Source organism: Pogona vitticeps, chromosome 1 (genome assembly GCF_051106095.1).
Source record: "Pogona vitticeps strain Pit_001003342236 chromosome 1, PviZW2.1, whole genome shotgun sequence".
Classification (NCBI taxonomy): domain Eukaryota; kingdom Metazoa; phylum Chordata; class Lepidosauria; order Squamata; family Agamidae; genus Pogona; species Pogona vitticeps.
The window spans coordinates 47,890,850-47,917,082 of record NC_135783.1 but is presented as its reverse complement, the minus strand read 5'-3'; the positions used below and the strand labels follow the sequence as shown (position 1 = coordinate 47,917,082).

The 26,233-nt window shown below is 40.4% G+C and overlaps 1 long non-coding RNA gene across 1 annotated transcript; it reads left to right on the top strand.

Moving 5' to 3' along the window:
- The first annotated feature begins 10,950 nt into the window (after positions 1-10,950).
- Positions 10,951-25,188, top strand: LOC144585847 (uncharacterized). Its single transcript, XR_013540432.1, has 2 exons — positions 10,951-14,343; positions 15,533-25,188. It is a non-coding gene; the product is annotated as an uncharacterized LOC144585847 (long non-coding RNA).
- Positions 25,189-26,233: the final 1,045 nt, after the last annotated feature.

The window sequence follows — 26,233 nt, the reverse complement described above, 5'->3', positions numbered from 1 at the left end:
GCCAACCTAGCGGTTCGAAAGCATGTAAATGCAAGTAGATTAATAGGGACCACCTCGGTGGGAAGGTAACAGCTTTCCGTGTCTAAGTCGCACTGGCCACGTGACCACGGAAGATTGTCTTCAGACAAAATGCTGGCTCTATGGCTTGGAAACGGGGATGAGCACCGCCCCCTAGAGTCGAACACGACTGGACAAAAATTGTCAAGGGGAACCTTTACCTTTACCTTTTGTGTGCGCTTTGTGTTATAATAATCTAATCCTGTGCCTTTGCTGGTCTGATCCCCCCCCTCAGAACACTATTCAGTGGACATGGCCAATGTAGTGTAGTGGTTAGAGTGTGGGGCTAGGATCTAGAAGACCTGAGTTCACATCCTCCATTGGTCATGACATTCACTGGGTGACTTTAAATCTCTCTCTCTCTCTCTCTCTCTCTCTCTCTGCCTGCTCAACCTCCTGTGGGTATTGTAGCGGTTCCTAACCAGAGTAACCCAGGTGTTCTTGGACTGCAGTTCACAGAAACCCCAGCCAGCACAGCTTGTGGTGAAGGCTTCTGGGAGTTGCAGTCCAAGAACACCTGGGTTACCCAAGGTTGGGAACCACTGGACTAGTGTGAGGATAAAGGGGGGAAGAACAGGAGTCATGCTTTTGGTGGGCACTTCACCCCAAATATCACAGAGTGCCTCTTTCTTTCCTGGTGACCTATGTAGACTGATTCAAACTCACTGGAGAAAAGGTGGGGTATAAACGTAACTAAGAATGAACTAATAATGGAGAAATTTACTGATGTCCATCATAACTAGGAACTGGTTTAAAGTATCAGTCAATTTCAGGCAAGCAGCTGGGACTGGTAAATTCTGAGAACCCAGAGACGCCTATCTAGAAATGTGGGAGACCATACCTATGTTCCTCATGTACTGGCAACTGAGGATTTTGAATCCTTGTCTTTGCTTTCCAAAATCTGTTCAGCAAACAGGTGGAGTGTTGCCACTGGTATCTTTAGGCTGCTTTGACATGAACAGAGCATGCCCCCAGAGGGAGGTTTCCATAGTGACACTTTTATGCAAGCAAGGACAAAGAGTGAACCTGTATTTTCTCTCGCCAAAGTGCAAGGAGACGAGAGAGGAACAACCACGTTGAACCAACAGTGCTGATGCTGCAGGTATGGTGATGCATACTTGCTACAGTGCAAGCTATAAAACCTACCACCCACGACAAGGTCTTGAAATCCCACAAGCCTTCCCAATTAGATGTTACTGTTTTGTAGAGCCAAAGAAGGTGCATGGATTAACTTCTTTGTTTGCTTTGCAGAGCAGCCAATAGGCTAATTGATTAAAACTGAGCTCGGAATTGTGCTAACAAATGATTACTTCTTCAGCCTATGAAGAAACCATTAAAAACTATTCATTCTCGTCTCCCTGTTCCATCACATTCCGTTCTGCATTCCACAGTGGTTGCCACTTTTTGTGGGGTTTTTGTGTGTGTTGTTATTGTTGTTGTTGTTGTTGTTGTTGTTGTTGTTGTTGTTGTTGTTGTTGTTGTTGTTGTAACTAGTGAAGCTTTTACAGCATGGAAATAACTGGGTGGGAATTGTTTCCTCTGTTCAGTTTCTGCCTTCTCCATTAAAGGTGGAGAAACAGGTCTAGTTATGTTTTTTTTAAATAAAAAATTACAATTCCATAAGACAACCAGTCAGCCAGCAGCCTTGAAGACAAAGCATATGGTGCTGGAGAATGGTGGCCTTCTGGATGGTAGTGTACTCTTAACACCTATCAGTCTGCACCAGGGTTGAGGGAAGGTGGGAGCTGTAGTTCAGCAAGATCTGGAGGGCCCTAAGTTCCTTACCTCTGAACTGTATATGAGGTCTGGATTTATTTTTGCAAACTCTCTTTTTTTTATAGTTGACCTTCTGGGCTGGGTGTGCAGACATTTTTCTGCACACTTCCAGTTGCCTACTTTAATAAAAAACACTGGCATCAAGCCATTAGAAATGGCAGTTTCATGCATGTGCGTGTGTGTTTTCAGTTATAGCGATTTGCTCTTTAGGCCTCAGCATGACACCAACTCACAGATGACCAGTGGTGATTCATCATAGTTATCTTTTGCTATATAATGGTCCCAAATATAAAATAAGGAGTTGTTTTCCTTAAATAGTAGTAGTTCCTATTTCAGAAAGGCAGATGAAGGTGGTTTTGTTGTTCTTTTTCAAAACATTGGTTGACTGTTACATTTCTTAAGAACAGTCTCTCCTTAAATGGACATTGCTTGACCTTATTTAGTCCAGTCACAGACAAAGGGAGACCATTTATAGTAGTTTCTGAAAATAAATATTTCATATATTTATATCCTTTGTCGTTTGTGCATCTAAGAAACTGCTTTTCAGCTGGTCTTAAACGTCTAAATCCTCTATTTTATTTTCATATAGAATGCCGTTGCTATCGTGATCCTACTGAATGAAAGGTTGGCTTATAATACATGCCAAAACTCCCTTCCAAAACACATTAAATGGGCTTACAACCACAGCCAGGGTGGGCAGGTTCAGACATTCTTCTACTTAAGGTGAAGGACAAGAGAGTATCTCACCCATTATATGTATAAAAGCTGACTGAAGGAGAAGGTGACTCTTACTTCATCACTGAAAATAACACTGCCTTCTCAACTGCACCTGAGGACTAGGCAACAGGCCTAGTAGAGTCATTCCATCTTGTATTTGGTCTTTCTCTTTTCCTGCCACCTTCCCCCTTAATATCAATTCTAGAAATTTAATTCATCACTATCTTGCTTCATTCATTCATTTTTATTATTTGTACCTCACCCAATGGGACCCAAGGTGGCTTACAATATTTTGGAAACATTGGCTGACAGTTATATTTGGCACTCCCCCACCTACCCAAAGGATTAGGGGTGCTTCTGCAAACCTTGTGATTCTCCCAAGCATCCTGCTTCTTTTGGCTTCCATCCTGGTGGGAAGCAAACTTATGTTCAGTGTCAGTAGGAAATATAGGTTCATAACGTTTTCATTCAAATATAGCCTGAATTTGGTCTATAATTCATAATTCCACATCTGAGGTCTTAGCTGCCAACAGATGAAGCAAGAACTCTTATTGACACAGAGGAGAGGCGTATCCATTCTTTCAAAGATAAATGCTGACTGCAAATACAAGAGAGTTCAGAAACACGATCCTCTATCTTGACTATATGCTCTTCCTGTGCTCTGTTAACAAATAGGTTAGCTGCATTCAAGAATCTTCCCATTTGATGGGCTGAGTCACTGAGGTAAGTGGAATATTTTCACATAATTAATGGGTGCTTTTAGAATAGATAGGGAGACTTTAAAGCCAGCATTGTCAAGGGCCAAGCCATTAAAATGGTGGTTAAGGACCAGGATGCAGCAGGGCTAATGGAATACATCTGTGGAGGTATGTGAAATCCAAAACCAAGGGTTTATGGCACCATCCTCTATCGGAGACATATGTGCACAGTGACCCTGAATAGACCCAGCTCCCAGCTGTTGATAAATGGTGAATTTCTGTTTATTTATTTTTCCTGCCTGTTGCAATATTGGCCAAAGAAACCTGTCCCACCAGTGTTGTGGTTCCAATTTCTCATTTATCCTTGGTTTCCCAACCTCTCAAGAAAGTCAACAGTAGTCAGTGGAACAATAATGGGAGAGGAGGGCCGGGATTAGTGGCAGAGCTTGTCTCTCACCAAAAGACATGTGATTCTAGGGCTGAGTGCTGGCTCCTAATTATTATTAACAAAAGCAAAGTGGAGGTTGGAAGGAAATGTGATCTTCCTGTAGTGCAGCCTGTGAATACTATTCCGGATAACACATACAGGAAAACATAACCCTTTATGGGGATGAGGGGAGAAGAGAAGAAAACCCCAGTATATCCCATTATAAGTTTTAAAATATTACACTAATATTACCTCTAGAAGACCTGCTATATTTTATACCCTACCTTTCAGTCAAAAACGGTATTCAAGGCCTTTTGCTTCATATTTGTTGCACTATATCTATTTGGGAAGCATTTCTCTTTCTTTATTGAGCTATACCTGCTCAGTGGTTACTCTATGTCCTCTGCTTTTTTTGTAACCTTAAATAAAGTTTCTCATCGTTTAGGTTTCATAAGATATTGGGCTAATATTTCCATTTGGCAAAGCAGGTTCAGCGACAGTGTGAATCTACCACGGAGGCCTGCTAAATGCTGCTCTTCCAAGACCAATTTTAAAAAGCATTTGCCGAGGTTTAAATTGTTATTGACTCTTTTTATTCCAAACGATATAATAATCTAGAATAACTGGAAAGAAAGTTTGGATAGATACGCAGAGAGGGAGAAATGATGCATCAGCCAAGCAGCTAGCTAGTCATCCAGCAACTTGTTCCCATAATGGCCAAACATATGCCTATGAAAGCTTACAAATCTGATGAGTGCAAAAGCATTCTCCCTCTTCTGTTCTCTAAGAAAATGGTATAAAAAATAAATAAAAATAATTTTTTTTTAAAAATGAGCAAACTATTATCAACACAGTTCCTGGCCATGGTATGCTTTATCAGTTTCCAGAATTAAAGGGAAAATTTCCTTGAGTGCAAGCCAGCTGGAATAACAACCATCTTCCTCATATGAGCTGTGATAATTTATATCAGCCTAGGATCTGTCCAGAAGTTCATTGACTTCATAAAAAAACATATGCCAGATAGAGTAAACTTAGAAGAAGATCCTTAACCTCATTGCTTGAAATCATAAAATATTTCAGTGGGATTCATTCATGCACATAAAATCCGCTCGCATATAGCCCTGTTTCTTGACCAAAAGCTAGCACAAACACACACATACATTTGTTCTTTGTACTCCTCTACAATCTGGCTTTCTTTATAATTGAGCAAATGTATTGGACTGGACTAGTCCTGTCCATCTGTGCAAATACCAGCACTGGCACAAGAGTTGAACGAAGAGAGCCTGTAGGAGCCTGCATACCAAGACACCACTGCCACAGTGACAATGACTGCACAAAGGGACAGAAGAGTTCCTGCTGCTCTGAAGTGCAGTAGCTCTATGGTTTCTACTTCTTGCAGAGTGAAACCCCTGCCTTTGCCTAGCCATGGTGGTCCCAAAGGACTGCTCACCTTAGTTTTTTTAATCCTCATTGCGACACAAATGTAAGGTTTTTTGGAAGACTTCTTTCCGTCTTCTTGCTGAACATTGTGTTATGTATCAACAGCTTGTGAGATTCTTTTATAAATTTACAGATCAGAAATTGAAAAAATGCATAAATACAGATAAAGTTGGTGACACTCTCATGCATAATTTGCTTGGCGTTTCACTTCAAACACAGTGGGATTTGCTTTTGATAAAACATGCTTAAGACTGGGCAGTAAGGGTTAATGTTTCTTTTATCCATGCAAGTATTTCTGTATTGGATAATTTAAAAATCATGTTCTGTCATAAGATAAAGACCCCAGAAGAAGAATATAATCATGTGAGAAATCTAAATGAGGAGAAGGAAGCTATTAAGGGAACTGAAACATTGATGACAGCAAAAGGGACAAGACAAAGGAAAAGGTGGGAGATAGAATTTAACAAAGTTGGAAATTCCAAAAACATTAAAGGAAAGATAACAGGCCACCCCCATGCACTATATTTGTGCTCTTGGGCTCATGCAATAAGGCATAAAAATAAAATAAAATGCACTGATGTATAAATAAACTAAATTTTTGTCCTTTTTTATCTACTGTTCAAAATAGAGCACTGCAAAAATAAAATGAAAATCATAATTTTCTTTTGCCAAGATCAATACAATTAGAGATTGGCTTAACTATTTTTAAAACAATAAATAAATAGCCCTTTTTACTGGAGTCTTCCCTGTGTTTTATTCCAGGGCCTTTTGTCCTCACTGGTCTGAATTTTGATCCAAAAATACATAAGCATCTGCCAAACCACTAAATACAACTGACACAGAATCAAATGGCAGCTGAGCTGAGCAAGCTTGTATGTGAAAGCAGTATGATTTTATGTTTGCTTAGATCAGGTCACAGATGGGACTGTTTGTTTTATAGGGGTAAAAAGAAACTTTCAATGCCCATATTTATGTCTTAGGGTGGTGTAGTCGACACTGTCCCAGTTTATCTTAACATCCCTGTGAGGTTGTGACTTGCCTAATACCTCCTGGTGAGATTCATGGCTGAGCTTAGAGCTGAACCCACATCCACAAACAACTCCACTCACACTATGATACTAGTTCATATTACCTCATAAGCAGGATACATCTCTAGCAATAATAAGGAAAAGCAGCTGATTTTCCTTATTATTAAAACAAATTCATATGCCCTCCAGGTAGTCCCAGACTATTCCACCTACAATGTCTCTGTTTGCGTTATAACTTTCTATAGGTTTGATACCATTTTGTGACCTCAAGGCAAAGAATCCTGGGATGTGTAATTTGGTGAGGTACTTAATATTCTTTGCTCAAGAACTCTAGTGCACTCACATGAAGTACAGCAGAGACTTTTATGTGCCTTATACCAAGCTACAAAACCAAGGATGGAGCCATAACAGTCAATGTGGTATCAAATTGATACAACTATGTTGTACCTTGTTATTGTTATACATCCACAAAATATCCTGTGCTCTGGACAGCCCCGGTTGAGCAGGCAGGACATGCTCAAAAGATCAACTCTGCAATCAACATTCTAGAATAGCTAAGGAACAGGAGAGCCTGACTGGTGTTTGGTCCACCATGGAAGAGCAAGATGACTCAGGAGGAGGGAGAGGCTCAGGAAGATATGAAATGTTGTTTTTTTGTGGGGGGAGGGGAGGAGACATCAAGAAAAGTTAGTGTGTGGAGCTACAATCAGATGGAGGAAGAAGGGGGGGGGGAATGAGAGCTGGACTGAATCATCCAAAGATCTACAGGCCAGGGTTTTCCACTGACCACAAGATGTCCTGGATCAGCTTCAGTAACTCTCAAGGCACCACCCTTTCAGAGTTTCAAACCCTCAATTAGCTGAGGAGGTGGAGACTCCTACACCAGTTTCACCATCCGCACCGTCTGGAGGCTTGACAGCACAGAACAATAAATTCCTGAGATTGCCAATATGTTAATGTTATCTACACCTTGAATGTTCATTAATGAACATAATGCTGGAAATTCACAGGAGATCTGTGAGGACCATGAACACATCCGAGCATTCTTTGGGCAACAATAGCGCCCTGTCAGCTGACCTTTCCACTCTGGAAACATCACCAGTTGACTTCTGACATGAAGAGAGAAGAACTATAAGTTCACTAAGTAAAGGTAAAGGTTCCCCTTGACATTTGCAGTCCAGTCGTGTCCGACTCTAGGGGGCGGTGCTCATCCCGCTTTTCAAGCCATAGAGCCAGCGCCTGTCCGAAGACAGTTTTCTGTTGTCACGTGGCCAGCGTGACTAGGGAATGCGGTTTTACCTTCCCACTGAGATGGTACCTATTTATCTACTCGCATTTACATGCTTTCGAACTGCTAGGTTGGCGAGGAGCTGGGACAAGCGATGGGAGCTCACTCTGTTGCGTGGATTTGATCTTACGACTGCTGGTCTTCTGACCCTGCAGCACAGGCTTCTGCGGTTTAGCCCACAGCGCCACCATGTTTACTACCAGGTATTAATATGCAATTGTCATCCCACTTGTTCCCATCCTCTTATATCTATCTATCTATCTATCTATCTATCTATCTATCTATCTATCTATCTATCTATCTATCTATCTATCTATCTATCTATCTATCTATCTATCTATCTATCTATCTATCTATCTATCTATCTATCTATCTATCTATCTATCTATCTATCTATCTATCTATCTGTCTGTCTGTCTGTCTGTCTGTCTGTCTATCTATCTATCTATCTATCTATCTATCTATCTATCTATCTATCTATCTATCTATCTATCTATCTATCTATCTATCTATCTAATCTATCTATCTATCTATCTATCTATCTATCGGTCGGTCGGTCGGTCGGTCGGTCGGTCGGTCGATCGATCGATAGATCTGTGTCTTGAATACTTCTTCCATGTGCCTGAAGAAGTTCATTGTAACTCATGAAAACTCACATTGAAACAGATTTGCTTGTCCTAAATGTGCCACACTGCTTGTGTGTTTGTTTTGATTTTATTTTATTTTTTAATAGAACAATCCCACATTCTCTGCCTGAAGATGAATGGAAAAGCTGTACTGCCAGAACTGCCCAGATATACAGTACCAGTATTCTAACAACCAAGATGTGGTGGGCGGCATATAAGTTAAATAAATAAATAAATAAAATATACATAGTATTTGGCAGGATAGGAAGAGTATGTGGAAGCGGCATGCGCACGCCATATCCTTTACTCCTTTCAGAACTAAACAGTTCCGCCACTGCAGAATAAACTCTGCAAAGAATGGCCCTCCTATTAACCTTGGAGTAGGGAGTTAAAAAGCAGTTCCCCTTGCACTAACAGCCATCCCAGCATGACAGGATATGGTCCGGCTCACCAGGCAACCACACGTAACCACCACTCAGACATAAATCCCACACAGGGAGAAAATAATTAGGATACGAGATGTCACTGTGCTGACTGGAATATTCTGACAGTTTAGTCCATCAATATAAGTGTAGTTTAGTACAGTTTACTCCTCATATCTCCACATAACATGATACATTGAAAGTTGCTCTCTCTGGCCTCATGTAACTTCTGCCTGGTTATCCTTAGTGATTTTAATTATCAAAATCTTATTATGTACACCTGCTGTTGTAAGTCCAATGGTGTTGATCTCAGCAGCTAACTGCCGCTAGTTAAGAAGTCAGTGGTTGTACTTCCTGTCACACAAACACCAATTACATGATTTGGCGCATGATGAGAAACACACATGCCTGCTTTTAAAGTGGTGTCAATTTACTGATGAAATTTATGCCACTGGACTTAATACTGACTTAAATATTTCTTTGGATACTGGCCAATGATTTTGATAAACTTTACTGCTGTAGAGTTTTATTACTCTTTTATGGGTTTATTACTTGATTTTATTATATTGTGTGTATTAAAAGTGGAATAAATGAATTAAAATCAATACTCTCCCCACCTCACCTGGAATACCAGCGTGGCCCAGTGTGGAATACCAGCGTGGCCCTGACACAAAGCAGGTACTCATCCTGTTCAGCCAGTAAGGTGGATGGATTGGATCACGTAATTTCAAAATCATCAGTGCTTTTCTCACCACTTTCTTCAGTTATGAGTCATGTGATTTCCTCAGTTTGGCACAGGTAGACCTAGATCTAACGAGAAACAGGACTACCAGTAAATAACCTTTGCTCAGACTTGGATAGAAACAAGCATAGCAGGTGGTATGAAATACCCTTCTGTGTTTTGCTTGTCTTTAATTCATTACATCAGAGGTGGTTTTCACCTACCTGAAGAAACTAAAGCTAGTGTCAGGACCTGTACTCCCATTAAGGGAGGGAACCCCAGAGGGAAAGGATTAGAAATACAAAAAGGGTGGTTGTCAATGACAGCCATGCATCAGAGATTCTGGATGTGCCTCCTCCCATCTGTCGTCATGGGATTTAATGTTCATTCTAAATGCTTCCATTTGTGGATATTCTGGCACAACAGAGCTGATCTCCCCGTTTGCCCTTGGATTTGTGTAACTAGAAAGAGCAACTTTATCACATCTTTTTGGGAGCCAAAAAGAAATCCAGGTCCAGTGTTTTTTCTTTTCTAGGCTCCCTTCTGCATTAAATGATTTTCATGATCATCTTGTGATGATTTTCTCTTTCGGGTTTTCGCAAGGTTGCATTTTCCTTGTGGCAGAAGGATTATGAGTGTTTCCTTCAGGCCAAGCTGGGACATTTTACTACTAAAAAACCCAAGGACACACTGATGTTCTTTCATTTTTATGTAAATTATTACTAGTATTTTAAAAAAGATTTTAAAAAGATTTTTTTTAAAAAAACACAACGATTTAATTTGTTTCCATAAAATATTTATTTATTTATTTATTTATTTATTTATTTATTTATTTATTTATTTATTTATTTATTTATTTATTTATTTATTTATTTATTTATTTATTTATATCCCGCCCATCTGGTATATCATACCACTCTGGGCGGCTTTAATTACATTTTAATAATAGCTTTAATTGCATTTTAATATTTGTAACTCACTGCATTTTAGTGAAACTGGTTTCTATAACTATAACCGTAAGCTGCCTTGAGTTCCAGAGCTTGGAGAAAGGTGGCAGAAAATGACTATATATGAATTAATAATAGTTCTACACAGCATGAACTGAACAATGTTGTGCCCAACTACATTCCAAGTGGCTGAAGTGAATCAATTTGCCACAAGGAACCTACAGTGTTGGCTGTCCATATCCCAAGGGATGTTTCTTCATGTCAAGAAATGCCTCATGGTAATGATTAGGTGGGGCTTGTCAGCCATGGAAGGCAGCCCATCTAGGAGAAGGAAAACTCCAATTTCAAACCTCCACTGCCTTGTGGCTATATCCACTCATGGAAAAGGCTTCAGGAGTTAACCTCGAGGCAAAATCCGGAGCTGGAGTCCCGAAGGCAGCATGTGTCGTTCTGCCAACTCCTGCGACATTGCTGGAACCAGTTGTATTGGCTCTTGCCTTTCCATTGGACCATTTCAGCAATGTGGAGAGGGGGGATCTGCTGCTTGGGTAACAGCCTATCCTCCATATTACCTTACCCGGGCTTCATGCTCTGGAGAGGACACTCCTCGATTCAGAGCATGTTACCATAGTCTCTCGAGACTGAAGGATGCCTATGCTATGCTAATGATTTCAGGATATTCTAGACAAGATCACCTAAAATAGCTCTGTATAAAATAACTAGAAAGATTAAGACCTGTTTTAGTCTAAGGGTGCCACAAGACTTTATTGTGATAACTTTCTAGTTAATATTGTTACGGGGGGGGTAGTTATCACATAGGTATGACTGGAGCAGACAGATACATTTTTGATTGGCATTTAGGAATGGCCAGAACCAGGCATTTTTTTAAACCTGTAGTAGACGCTCATCTTCTCAACTTCTATTACAGAAGCAGTGTGGTGAGAGACATTGCCTTTCATAATGAATAGGTGGATAAGCCCTTAGATCCGCCCAACCTCTCAAGCAGGCAGGGTGTCTACCTTTTTTTAAAAAGCAGCACCAAAGCTTATAACTCACCCCAAACAAAGAATTAGATATAATTAGTTCCTTTTTGCAGTAACTAAAATTATAGATTAGTTACACTGCAGTTGTAATTTAAGGGAGAAAAACTTTATTCCCTTTTCAGAAGTTTCCAGAAAGGTGGCTGTTTGCAATATAGCAAAACCAACAGAGTCTTCTGTCAACTGAACAATTAATTCATTTTATTTGGCATAACCCTTCATGGGCTGCAGCTTACTTCTTGCCACGCACCTAAAGACGTCAGCTGCAGTCCATGGATGCTTATGCCAAATAAAACCTGTTTTAGTCTTGAAGGAGCCACAAGACTCTTTGTTGGTTTTGTGGTAACTTTCTAATTATTTTCATTGTTACAGAGGTGAGTCCTCATGAAATGTTGGAGAAGAAATAGCATACGGTTCAATGACTAATTTGTGCTTGTTGCCTCATGCGCTGGTGGGGATGTTGAGACAAGGAAAAGGTGAACAGGAGCAGAGAGTGTTTTGTAGCTGACGTTTAAAAACTTACTCAAAGGAATGATTCTAGTTACCTCTGTGAAACAGGGAAACTGCATGGTTACTTTTAAAATACAACTGTGATGATAACTTACCACTCTATGGGACATTTGAACTATAACAGTATGTAACTTTCCAAGCCTGGAGCAGCACATATATATTTATTTATATTTTCTATTGTTTAAAAACAACCCTGAAATTACTCCAAGAAATGGGAGAAGTGAAGCCAGTGAAGTATAGTGGATAGAGTAATGGACTACAACTTGGGTTCAATTCCCTGGCTTGGCCATGGACAGTCACTGGCGGTGGAACAGGTAAAAATACTCCTTAAATGAATCACTTAGTTTGAAAACCCTATTATGATTGTTATAATGCAGTTGTAGAGCTGTTTTGAGTTGTCACAGTTACAAACTGAACCATACAAGGAAATGAACCATTTCCATCCCAGCTCAGAAAAAATGGAATATATTTTGAGAACAGTAACGTTATCAAACCATCTCCTACAATGTTGCTGCGAGTGTTCAGCCTATGACCACATTTTCTCATAGGAAAAGAAAAAGAGTCATTCATGTTAAAAAAAAACCCAAACAAACATACACATAATGCAATGAGGAATTATGCAAATTAAAAACTTCTGTCTTCAACTACCCTGTGATGAATGCTTGCAAATGCTAAGGGACAAAGTGGGATATTGGATTTCCCATCCACAAACTGGATCTTCAGGAAGCAGCTTCAGGAGGCCATGGATGGGGTGGAAAAACAATAGAAGCACAATGAAAGGCATAAGATCAAACATTCTCTACCCAGCAGAATAATTAGCTACGTATTCATATTCTGCCTTTCTGGCAAAATATATCCTGATGCAATATATAAAAACCCCTGCACAAATGCATTTTTAGCTTTGTTAAAGATATTGTGCGCGCACACACACACACACACACACACACACACACACACACACACACACACACACACACACACACACACACACACACACACACACACACACACACACACACCCCATAGAGACAGGCTCTAAATGTGCTTATTATAGATAAATAAGAGCAGGGGAAGAAACAAGGCTATCTCCCATACCCACTAATGTTTAAAATATGAAGCTAATGTTCTGTTTCTCTGTTATTGCTATTATGAGGCTGAAAGGTGTTAGAACTGAATGCATTTTTTTAAACTCTAGGAGCCTCACGCTAAAACAAACAACAAGAATTGCTTGGTTTACCGAGAATATTCTAAGAGCTGGGCTGCTCCACCAAAAAGAAAAAAAGAAAAGAAAAGAAAAGAAAGGACATCTGACTCAACCTGCAATTTCCCTTGTCTTGAGGGTATTGGAATGTGTTATGAGGCATCCAGTGCCCACAGAACCCCGACACTCTCAGCCAGAGCATTCTGTGTGGCGCCAGCATTTGCTCCAGGCTGGTCCCTCTCTGAGATCGGCTGCCTTTGCAGCTTCTAGCTGCTGCTCTTCCTACAATGGCCAGGGACAATGCTTTGCTTTGACCGCCACTCCCACAACTGAGCAAGCCCCTTCTTTCTCATGCACATGTACACGTCTTCCATCTACCTCCTAGGAAAACGTCTTGGAAAATTAACTTTGAGGAGGGTTTGGTTCACTCCTCAGGACCTGCTGAAAATTGGATGTTGTAGCCCTTGCGACATCTGTTGCTTGTGCATTCTGTTAAACTAGTGGTTCCCAACAACATCTCAGTATCACACATTCTTATCTCTCCTGTCTCTCCCCTATAGCGATGTCCTATCCCCCTTATAACAATAAACAAATAAATTTGTAATTTACAATTAAAAAATAAACACAAACATTCAGTTTTTTTTAAAAAAATAAATAAAGCCAAGCCTGAATAGCAAAACAAATAATGTGAAAGCGGGTTTAAAATCTCATACTTTCACCTCTCCCATATTTCTCCCTCCCTCCACATGGAACACTCCCCATTTTGGGAGCCAATGAGTTAGACGAACCTCAGCAATTTTCCTGTCAACACAAAGATTTGTTGATATGATTTAGACATGGCAAAAGCTCAGCGATACACCAGGAGGCCATGACTACAGCCAGAGTGTAAAGGAAGCCTAGCTGTACTTTCACATTTACCAAATACAACCTTTATCAAATTAAATGAATACAACTTTCTGGTACCTGGCATGTTCCAGTAATCCAGTAATACCAAGGAGGGGTCGGCTCCAGAATCTTAAGCTTTCTTGAAGGGTAGTTGGACAAACCATTCACAAACCCTTTCTGGCCATTGGTTTAGACCATGACTACTCAGTTACTGACATATTGGTGAAACTCACAGTCATGAACAATGTGCTTGGCATATCACAACAAGAAAGCCGAATTTAAAAGCTTGGCAGCTACAGTTCTTGTAGTCTTATTAGCGAGATTCAATATTTCAGGACATTCTGAAAATAATTCAATATTCAAATAATTCCTATAGAGAAATATTCTCCTATTTCTTATTTCTCCTTATAGATAAGGAGAAAAGGAGAACAGCAGAAAGCAGTTAGGAGAAACGACTTGGAAGAGTACTTTTTGTCTTGGAGATTCAGGATGACAAGCTTGCCTCCTAGGCAAATGACAGCACAAAGAATCCTTTGCAGGGCCCAAAGAGTCTGCGGGAGGTGAGTCATCTTTCAAATATTGTAGCTAATTCATGGTTTCTGAACACTATTGCCTTTTGCAGTGGAAGTCCCATTTTCTAGCTACCTGTACCATGGCAGTTCTACACAGCTCCATGGCCAAGGTGCTTATTTCATGTGCCACTCTCCCACCCTCCGAGGAATCTACCTCAAATATGGGAGGATCCACTGTACCTCGAGACAGTATGTCAGGCAGATGCATCAACTGGGCATTGAGCTGGTATGTCTGAAGTTGCATGCACTTGAAACAGTGACTGGCTTCTTAAAAACTGTTTGTAAGAGTTTGTGGCTGGTCTGAAGTAGAACAAGTTTGCCAGATGTGTACTAAGGGAAAGGCTTCATTGTGTATTGGACTGCAAGACAGTTCTTCCTCTGTCCTCAGTTCTGCTCTGCTCAACTAAGTATTCTTTCAGCAAGAGACATTGGCCTCTTCTTCTGAAATAAGCACGCACGAATGCTGTCTTTTGATGTGTTACAGGGAGTAGTTTGATGACATCCAAGTACTAAAACACTCAGGCTTGACACAATGCCTGTTCGACTGTATCAAAAGCTTTCTGGTGTTCTGCCAGCATTTGAAATGGTACATTATTCGACAGCAGATTTTGTCAAAGTGCTCCCCTTAGAATGGATCATGCCAAATGTGCTACAGAGCTTCCTGCACAAACTTTTTCTATACTATGGATGTGCCATGCTTATCACAAAGGACCAGTTACTATCTGACCCATGTAGCCAACAGAGGAAACCTTGAAGCATTCTTAATGCTAACTGTCTACAGATCTTGATGTAAAATCTGGTCATACAGTTCTGGAATCCCAACTGCTTCAGCTATCATTTCCTCTTATTTTGGGTTGAAATATCTTACTATAAGATTCTAATACAAATGTCAACATTTTTCCCACAGCATTTTACTGAAAGTTTATTTAATTTCACCAGCCAGTAACCATATTTTCATCAGGAACAGTGGAATTTTTCTTGCCCACTAAGAACCCCCTTGACTGTATGGATGGGAATGGTGCTGTCTATGAATTGCCTTGTTATTATCATGGTGTTTCAAACATTTTTGTAGCTTTTCTTTTCACTTTCTTGTAAGAACAAGACTACTAACCAAGTCTATGGCTCTTGTGACTCTGGGATATCACTCCTATATGTTTCTTCTCATTTTGTCTATCAGGTACTGCAGATTCAAGTTTCCAGATGTCATGTATGACAAGAACTAGTGCTGGACCAGCATGGATATGGTAGGGTCATTTAACTTCATGAAATACATCAAGAAACATCTGAATATGTAAATGGTAATAATCTTGCATGCAACCTAACATTGGGGTTCAATGGGAGGAGGAAACAAAACACACAAACAAACAAAACCAGCTGACTTCTGCCACTAACCTTGGCCTGAGGCAAGACATCACCTCCTCTTCCTGTTTGTTTGCTTCGATTTGTTTGTTTCCTCTCTCTCTTCCTCTCTAACCATTGACCAGAGCAGACATGTAAAGTCTCTGTTCCTGACTTCTGGCCTTGCAGCCAACATGATGGGTTCAGCTTCCACATGACTTACGATGCAATTTTTGTTTCATCCCTTTTATTCTTCTGATTGTAACTGAAGTTCCGCTACTGTAATTAAAGACACTTTTCTTTTCTCTTTCAGATTTCTATTAAACAAAGTGCAGAGCATGAAAAAAGAGGGCAGTTCTGAGACTTTAGGTCCTTTCTCATGATTTCTTGTGAAGTTGTGTTTTGTACTTTCAACTCAGCTAATTTAGAAAGGAATTACCAATTTCCACAACAATGTTAAACTAGTGAATCAGGTCCAAGATTTCACACCATGCCTTCTCTAGTGTTGGAAGGGAAGAAATACCCACTATACAAAGCAATATCCTGGTGTTTTTTTTTTTTTTTTTTGGTAGCATACGTCATCCAAGAACAATAGTACCCAGAAGTCGTATTCAAATTCTACCATTAGCCACATTATTCTTAGTTAATATTTTCCTGCTAGGTTACCCACAGATTTTTTTCTCACAAAATAACATTGTACTTCTTGATTTTCTCCTTTAAAAAAAATAACATTACCCACCCAGTTCGGAATAAAGAGTCAAGACCCAGGAGTTGGATAAAACTAGGGTCACAACTTTATTCAGCTCTTTAAACTTTTAATTCCCCTTTCATAAGGAGGCCTACCCTAGTGTGAATTCATCTGACTCCAGTGTACCACTTTAACTGGATCAGGCCACCAAGGTGAGTTCCTATTGCCGAAGCATGCTGACCTCTCCCCAGCACTTCTTCAGCCTTCCAAAAACCAGGAATCCCCCCCACTGCTTCAGTCACCAAACCTTGAGACCCTAGGTGCACTGTCGCCCAGGAGATTCCCTTAACCGATGCCCCTTTCATATAATTCCTTTCCCACCAATCAGGGAGATGGGTTAATTGTCACTTTCCTCAGGTTTCTCAATGGAACTCACCCACACTCCTTACTTTCACACTACCCGCCACAGCATAGGGGCTATTTATATGCCCCATGCCTGCCTCCTATGCAGAAAATTTCAGCCCAAAGGCCCCCTTGAAAATCATGTAGGAAAATATCCAGTCTGAAGAGGCAGATAGCAGTGTTGCGAGGGTCACAAGTCCTATAGCAGGTGAGCTACCACAAACACCTAGGATAGTAAACAGCAAAGGGATCTAGCTGTGGGGTATAGTGAGCCCACCCGGGTTCCCCCAAACACCATTTTCTCAGGCTAATTCACATAGGATAAGTAGGGCAACATTGTTGGGTTCATCAGCACCAGCTTTGAAGCCTTGGACAGCGCTCTACCCTCAGTGGTCATGGCCCAGCCGGAATCCAGGATTCAGTGGGGGATTTAGACAGCAGTCACTTCCTCCCATCCCAGATACAGCATATAATTCTGTGTCTCGCAGGGCTCTCTCTTATGGGGATCAGTCCCTGCCTCTGGGAAACCATCTCCTGCCAGCCATAGTTGAAAAAAACCTGAAAGGGAGAGTATGTGGGCATTTTTGAGTTGCTAAATAGACAACTGGAGGAGAAGAAAGGGGAAAAAGAATGTCCATTGAGCAGAAACAAAGTGATGGAGTTCACTAATAATGGAGCAGCCATTTCCAAGAACAGTTTAAACACCAACTGTAGATGCAATAAAGCCAGCTTCATTTATTTTTGTATTTACGAATATAAACCTCCATTTTTGGACTTTAAGAGTAAGAACTACTTTTAGAACAAAAAACCTCGAATCCTTGAGATAACTGAGACTGCTTTCCTATTATAATATATATATATATATTTGAAAACACTTGACTGTGTTATATATTTTTAAAATAAACTTAGCTTGCTATTTCAGTTCTATGTTTTACAGGTAAAAAATAACCAGGCTTTATAAAGTTAGTAGGACATTAAAGGGTTTTCTTTTCTTCACATGTCCTAAGCATGTTATTTATAAGAATGAATTTTTAAAGGGCCATGAGTAGTTTTTGGTTTTCCTGGGGGAGTCCAGAAAGACCAGCACAGGATTTCTTGGATTTCTGCTTTATGCACCTGCTAGCAGAGAGGGCAGGAGGAGGCAGAGTCTCTACAGGAAAGCAATGCTCTTGAGGAAGGCATTCATTGGAGGAGAGCCATGTGTATGTGAGACAGAGTGTCTAGTCTATCAACAGAGCTGACACCCACAGGTGACCTTCATAGGAGATTCCAGTGAAAAACTAGCAAGTGATTGGACTGGTAGAAATGGCATGGATTACCCCAGTGGAACTTCCGAAATATGTCAACTGTTCACACTGAACCAGTTTAGAAGCAACGTAGGTAATGTGAGGAAGAGAGGAGAGGTATGCACGCCTAGTTTATAAATGGCAAATGCTTTATAGCACAATGGGGCTTGCTTTTCAACCTCACACCTTTAGCCTGGGCTAAAGACCTCACAGGTTTTTCCTTGTAGGCACGGGTGGTGGTGGTGGTAGATGATGGCTTAGCATAACAGTTTGTTTTTCAAAGCTCATTGGATTACACTCATTTTTGTTTTCAACTAATATTAATATGGAAAGACATTTAGAGCAGTGCTTCTCAAGGTGGCTATCCGTCGCTGCAGTGAACCACCAGGAAGGAAGGAAGGAAGGAAGGAAGGAAGGAAAGAAAGAAAGAAAGAAAGAAAGAAAGAAAGAAAGAAAGAAAGGAAGGAAGGAAGGAAGGAAGGAAGGAAGGAAGGAAGGAAGGAAGGAAGAAAGAAAGAAAGAAAGAAAGAAAGAAAGAAAGAAAGAAAGAAAGAAAGAAAGAAAGAAAGAAAGAAAGAAAGAAAGAAAGAAAGAAAGAAAGGAAGGAAGGAAGGAAGGAAGGAAGGAAGGAAGGAAGGAAGGAAGGAAGGAAGGAAGGAAGGAAGGAAGGAAGGAAGAAAGAAAGAAAGAAAGAAAGAAAGAAAGAAAGAAAGAAAGAAAGGAAGGAAGGAAGGAAGGAAGGAAGGAAGGAAGGAAGGAAGGAAGGAAGGAAGGAAGGAAGGAAGGAAGGAAGGAAGAAAGAAAGAAAGAAAGAAAGAAAGAAAGAAAGAAAGAAAGAAAGAAAGAAGTGGCAGGACAATGATAGTGGCACTAGCGCCACTTTTGGTGGGCAATCTCACCTCCATCGAGGACCCAAGAAATTCCAGACTGTGAGATCCCTGATAGAACTGAAAGATACCTACTTAGTAGGACCATCACCAGGGAACCCAGAGAAGAGGAACCAGGGACAGAGGAACAGGGATCTGAGACAGAGGCCCTAGAGGGAGAGAGGAGCTTGAAAGAAGAGGAGCAACCCCTAGAGGAGAAAGAGAATTAGATTTTACACTTGTACTGTACAAGGATGAACACTGGGTTCTCCAAGCGCTAGAAGCCTTCCAGTGAAGGAATGACCTCACTGGACACAATCCAGACATTTGTTTGTCCTTTTCAGTTTCTCAGAAAGAACAGTAAAAAAGAATAATTGACTGCTGTCAGCATCAGGGAGGGAAGAAAAGACTCATGGAACAATAATGATTCATTCATCCAAATTAATTTTTATTACATTTTCAGGAGAATCCTTTAGTTTCCGTGAAGGAATTAGAAACCCAGTTAAATGAGCTAGGAACACTTACATGGGTCGAAAGAGATTAAGAATATACATACAGAACACATGTACATATCAATCTATCTGTATCCATCAGCAAAGTATCCATGCCCTCATCCACCTGTTTTGCTTTGCAAATGTAAAGCAATGTTACACCCCCTTAGGAATACAGTCCTAACATGATTTTAAAAAAAAAACACCTCAAAGAAAAAGAAATGATGAGTAAAAGAACAGCAAAGGGAACTTACAGCAGAGCATTGTTAAATGGTTGCTGTTTAAAGACCACAATTATTTCTATGTCACATAATCCTCAGATGACCCCCGTGCAAAAGTCTTTCCACATTTTTAACAAAGCAGATCCATGGCTGTTATAAACTTGCTGCATGAGATTCAGATGTCTTCCCTCAAGGTTGTGTTTCTCTCAGGATAATATTACATTTCTCCTGCACCCTTTCTGGGAAAATGATATTATTCATCTAGCTACCACGTAGACCGAGACAGTGAGGGTTATGCGGACTGTGATTATGCAAGTATAATAAGTACTGGTTGTATAGCGGCAGTTGTAGGGACCAGCAACATAACTCTCATTCCACATCAATTCCTCTTAGTTATCTTTGTTATTGGATTTGGGTGCAGTTGGTTCACCTGTGATGTTCATTTGAATGTCAAACAAGGGTGGTTGAGTATTCAAAAAGCAGAATTGTGCCCTCTATATTCTCCTCATGTATACGCCACAGGGAGTGCATAAAGCATTATTGCCATTGTTCGCATTTAAAGAACACAGTGGCCAAAGGGAACAAATAAGAGTCGAATCACACATTAAGGGAAATGCACATTTCCTGCTATTACAATTTCTCTCTCTCTCTCCAGGCACACTGTTTCTTCAAGTCATAATCAGATTTTCAAATGCATTCTGTGTTTATCTCTCAGTGTCCAGTCACAAAACAAAAGTAAGTTGATTTTCAAAATGCACAGTGAGATAAACTCAAGTTAGGAAAAGAGGACATATTTTATTACTTCAGGGAGCTCTGTCTCTAATGATGTCAATTGTTTTGATTCTTCGGGGCCTCAATGGCAGCTTTTTGTTTTGTCATGCAATGTTGTGGAAACAAACACTCTGAAACTGGATGCAGTGGAAGAGTTCCTCCTTAGTTTAAAGTGGCATCCAATGCATGGCCATGGCATGTCTGATGTGACCCAGAATCCTCCAAAAGACATTCTGAGGTATTCTAATCTTCCACCTAAAATTGCTTGCAGTAGAGTGCAGTTGGCCACAGAGTGGTTTGCCTCTGGACTGGGCCACCATATACCTCTGTCATGTCAAATGTCAGGTGGCAGTTAATTAATTCAGGCCCTGAAAAGCAAATGGCTTTGCCATTGGAGCTTGATCAGGAGGCCTCCGAAGCCTTGAGGAACCAAGTCAGCTCTGAACTCTACCTGAACTTGGGCAGCAAGCAAGGTTAGTGCCAGCTAGATGCAAAGCAATACGTACTGGTTGGGCTTTGGTATGGAAAACTGAGGGCATAATGGTAGTCATTGCAATGGGTCACATCACTGAGATGTGAAAGGCAGTGGCAAAGCACCACACTGTATCTTCCATATACCTGTCATAGCTAGACAGAAGGGTAAAAAGAGCCTCAGTCTATCACAGAATTTAGATGGACAGACGGGATTAAAGTTTTCCAGACAGAAAAATCATATTTATGAACTTGGAATGTATGAAATATATATGAAGCATGAAAAATCCATGGTACAGTGAAAGAAATTTAAAAGGACGAATATTCTGATGAAATAAGCCAAAATTAAATAGTGGTCCAAACTGTTGATATATGGCATACAGAAATAGAAACATACAGAAATACATACAGAAATAGAAAATATATGTAAGATAACTCCTGAGATTCCTGGTTGTATTTAAATGTAATGTGATGGTAAATGTACAATTTGAAATGCATTGGTGTGCAAAACATTTGATGGGAGGGATGACTGAGGAGCAAGGGATGTTGGCAAACATGGTTCTGATTGGCTGGGAGAGAAATTTGATACAGAGAAGGATTATATTTCTGAGTTAGTCTGGCATAGAGACATCAGGGAGAGGGTGGTGTTGGATTCTGGGAGAGTTTGAGAGGAAGAGGTGATAGATAGAATGAAGAATTGTCCTGAATAAAGATAAATTCTAAGAATAAATATCTTTCTTTTGACATGGTTATTTGCAGAAGACATTATTAGTTCTAGTCAACTAATGGAACTCATTAGTTCTATTCAACTAACGAGTCATGCTGAGTTCAATACTTGAGGACTAGCTATGTGAATTGTGTTATAAGGTCAATATACACACATAGGTGCATCTGAAGGCTGGTGGCAATGAAAGAGGAAGTGGGAAATAAGTGAAGGTTATTAAGTAGGAGACCATTACCTGAATAGTCAAGTGACAAGACAAAAAGAGGTTTGGCATTAATATATGAGAAGGAGGTATGACAACTCCTTTAATGTGCATAAACATGAAGGAGATATTTATAATATTTTTTCCTCACCTTTCTCCTTAAAAAGGACCTCAGGTGGTTTACATCATTAAAAGATGGTATTTGACAATAACAGTGCTGAATATACAAATACTAAAGGATCAAAAGGAACTAGATTTGGTGGACAGAGTGCCTGGAGAATTATGGATGGAGGCTCATAACAGTACAGGAGGCAGCAACACAAACCATCCCAAAGAAAAGGAAATGCAAGAAAGCAAAGTGGCTGTCTAACGAGGCTTTACAAATAGCAGAGAGGAGAAGGGAAACAATATGCAAGGGAGATAGGGAAAGTTACAGAAAATTGAATGCAGACTTCCAAAGAATAGCAAGGAGAGACAAGTGGGCCTTCTTAAATGAACAGTGCAAAGAAATAGATGAAAATAATAGAAAGGGGGAAACCAGAAATCTGTTCAAGAAAATTGGAGTTATTAAAGGAACATTTTGTGCAAAGATGGACATGATAAAGGACAAAAATGGTAGGGACCTAACAGAAGCAGAAGACATCAAGAAGAGGTGGCAAGAATACACAGAGGAATTATACCAGAAAAAACTGGATGTCCCGGACAACCCAGCTTATTTAACTTATATGCAGAATACATCATGCGAAAGGCCGGACTGGAGGAATCCCAAGCTGGAATTAAGATTGCTGGAAGAAATATCAACAACCTCAGATATGCAGAAGATACTACTCTAATGGTAGAAAGTGAGGAGGAATTAAAGAACCTCTTAATGAGGGTGAAAGAGGAGAGCACCAAAAATGTTCTGAAGCTCAACATAGAAAAAACTAAGATCATGGCCACTGGCCCCATCACCTCCTGGCAAACAGAAGGGGAAGATATAGAGGCAGTGACAGATTTTACCTTCTTGGGCTCCATGATCACTGCAGATGGAGACAGCATCCACAAAATTAAAAGACGCCTGCTTCTTGGGAAGAAAGTGATGACAAACCTTGACAGCATCTTAAAAAGCAGAGACATCACCTTGCCAACAAAGGCCCACATAGTCAAAGCTATGATTTTTCCAGTACCAATGTATGGAAGTGAGAGCTGGACCATAAGGAAGGCTGGCCGCTGAAGAATTGATGCTTCTGAATTGTGGAACTGGAGGAGACTCTTGAGAGTCCCCTGGACTGCAAAGAGAACAAACCTATCCATTCTGAAGGAGATCAACCCTGAGTGCTCACTGGAAGGACAGATTCTGAAGCTGAGGCTCCAATACTTCGGCCATCTCATGAAAAGACTCCCTGGAAAAGACCCTCATGTTAGGAAAGTGTGAAGGTAAGAGGAGAAGGGGATGACATAGGACGAGATGGTTGGATGGTGTCATTGAAGCTACCAACATGAATTTGACACAACTCCGGGAGGCAGTGGAAGACAGGTGGGCCTGATGTGCTCTGGTCCATGGGGTCACGAAGAGTTGGACATGACTTAATGACTAAACAACAACAAAAGGATCAAACAAATACCATATGAAAAAAATTAGCCACACCAAAACACATTCAAAGCAGTAAGGTACATCGATCCATTTAAAATTGTACTCAGGCAGCCAGTCACTCAGGGAAAGTTTGCCTGAAAAGAAAGGTCTTTGCCAGCAAAGATGGGGCCAGTCTTGCTTCCTGTGGTAGGGAGCTCCAAAGTCTGGGAGAAACACCAGAAAGGGCCCTCCCTCTTGTCCCCACCAAATGCACCTGCGAAGGTGGTACGACTGAGAGAAAGGCCTCTCCTGATGATCTAGCACTCAAGCAGACTCATAAAGGGAGATTTTTGAGTGCTTTCTGAGCTGGGAGTCTCATCTGCCAGCCGTATCTCTCTTTTCATTCTAAACTCTCTCATCATAGGGTTTTTGTGGTAAGGAATCTTCAGGAGGGGTTTCCCATTGCCATCTGCTGTGCAGGGCTAGCAAAACTTAGTTTGCGTGTCACTGTTGTCTCCTGCATCAGTGCTGTTTTCAGCTGCTGCCGCTGCCCAGTAGCTGCCTTAAAGAGGGTGCATATGAATTGGATCATTGTTGCCTCTCAAAATGTACTACTGCAGTAGTAAAAAGAACAAAGGCCTGGGGGATGGGGGGAGAAATTCTAACAAGCGTCAAAATCTTCCAAATGTATGTTTCGTGCAGCCTTAGGCTTTCCTTTCATTTCTCTGCATGTCAGCCAGTAAATGTCCTTTCAGCTTTAATCTAGCTGCATCGTTAGTGACAAATCTACTGTGTTTTCCAAAAAATAAGACAGGGTCTTATATTAATCTTTGCTCCAAAAACACATTAGGGCTTATTTTCAGGTTAGGTCTTATTTTCAGGGAAATTGTATCATATTTGTTCTTTGCTCTTCCCCATTAGCTGATTGAATGCTTTCCGACCTGGAAGTCTCATCTTCCAGCACTATCGCTTGTTCCATTTTGGATTGTCTAATCATCAAGGTTTTCATAGTAAGAAAAGTTCAGCAGTGGTTTACCATTGCCTTCTACTTTCAAGGTAAGAAAAATTCATCAGTGGTTTACCACTACCACCTTCTGTACTGTACTAACAGTGTCAGTTTCAGCTACTGCTGCTACCTTCTTGAAGAGGGTACATATGAATAGGATCATTGTTGCTTCTTAAGATGTTCTGTTGCAGTAGTAAATCAAACAATGTAAATGAAAAGAAATTGTAGCAAGGGTCTTCCTGGAGGTCCTGGGCTGAGCACCTGCATCTCTTGACATGCAACTCCAAGTGTGCACTCAATGTCTGTGGCAGGACCTGTTCTTCTACAATATTTACCTATATGGGAGGAGCCAAAAGCACATGAACAATCAAGGGCCCAAGTATTTTAGTTCCTGAATCATCCCTTCCTTGGAAGTCTAACTGGTAGTCCCAAATAAAGAAGACTCCTTAAATCAAAGGAACTTACACAGATTTTGAATCACTATTCAGCAAGATTGAGTGAGTCTACTCTAGCTGACATAGACCATTGGATTTAGGCTTCTGTCTTTTCTGCTTGCCAGTCTAATAGTACTTACTGGACAGCCCGTGAACATGTCTTCTGTGACTGTTTTAGGGTTCCAACAGGTATGTGCTGGTGAAAGGGTCTTTCAAATTTGTTTATTAAATTTACTTGTTAAATTTGCATACTGTTTTGCTTCCAAATGTTACCTGAGGAGGCTGACAGCAATGAAATAATACATTTGTTAATTATACAACTGCAGCAAAATGTAAAGTTAAAGCCACCCTTTAAAAAAAGAAGTAGGTAGACAAAAGAAAGTGATTTAAACTGAAAAAAAATACATACATTTGCTTCACTAATTTGCAATGTCCAAAACCACAATATGCCAGCTAATGAGGCAACGACTTGTTGGGATAAAATTTACTTTGGCTACTAGTGGAAGACCTTTAGAGATGGAGTTAAGCAACTTGACATGGAAGTAGCCACTTAGAAAGCTCTCTAAATTCCTATTCATGGTGACTCCAGATGTTGGTGAGACGGCAAGAAGGATCGGTCTGAATGTTGTAAATGTGTTTTGTACATCATGTGCACATATTTGCATAGTATTTTCCCAACTGCATGAATGAGCTTTGCTTCTAGAGTCAAGGAATTCTGTGGATTAACTGAAAATCCTTTTCATGTTTATGATGCTGTGTGTCCTCTTTTAAACAGGATGCAAAAGGCTAGTATGCTAATTAATGGTGCATATCCATATTTTCTATCTTTTCTCCACACTTTTAAATGACTTTCATCCATCTAGATCATGTCCTTTATGAGCTGATTCTTTTTTTTAAGCTCCAAAGATCTAATCTGCCTAAATTATAAATGGGGTTAACCTCAAAACGAACTTTCCTATTTGTGCACGTCATTGGAAGCATTCACATTAAGTTCCTTGATTATCTCTGCAAAGCCGAGGCCCACTGCCTAGATTCCAGTGCAGCCCTTATTGTCTTTCATCTTTGTTTTGTATTGCATCCCCCACATATGTGTATAGTGGGAAAAGGCCTCCCTCGTCTTCCAGAGTCATTAATAGTTCTGACTGGTAGGCACAGAGTGAAGAAGAATGTGAATTTAACAAACAACGTTGGCAAATGAACTTCCTCGAAGTGGGAGAAAATGGCATGGCAAAAAACAGGGCTTTCACAAGCACGACAGTGTGCCAGAGTCTGAGGGATGGTCAGGCATAAGTCAGAGAAGCTCTGCCAAGAAGGAAGAACCAGTACACTATTTATTTAGTTGTGTTGGCAGGGAACAAATTATTATCTGCATCAACTGCTTCTTTTAGGTTTCTCCCTAAAGGTTGAAGGTACTGTATGCAAGAAA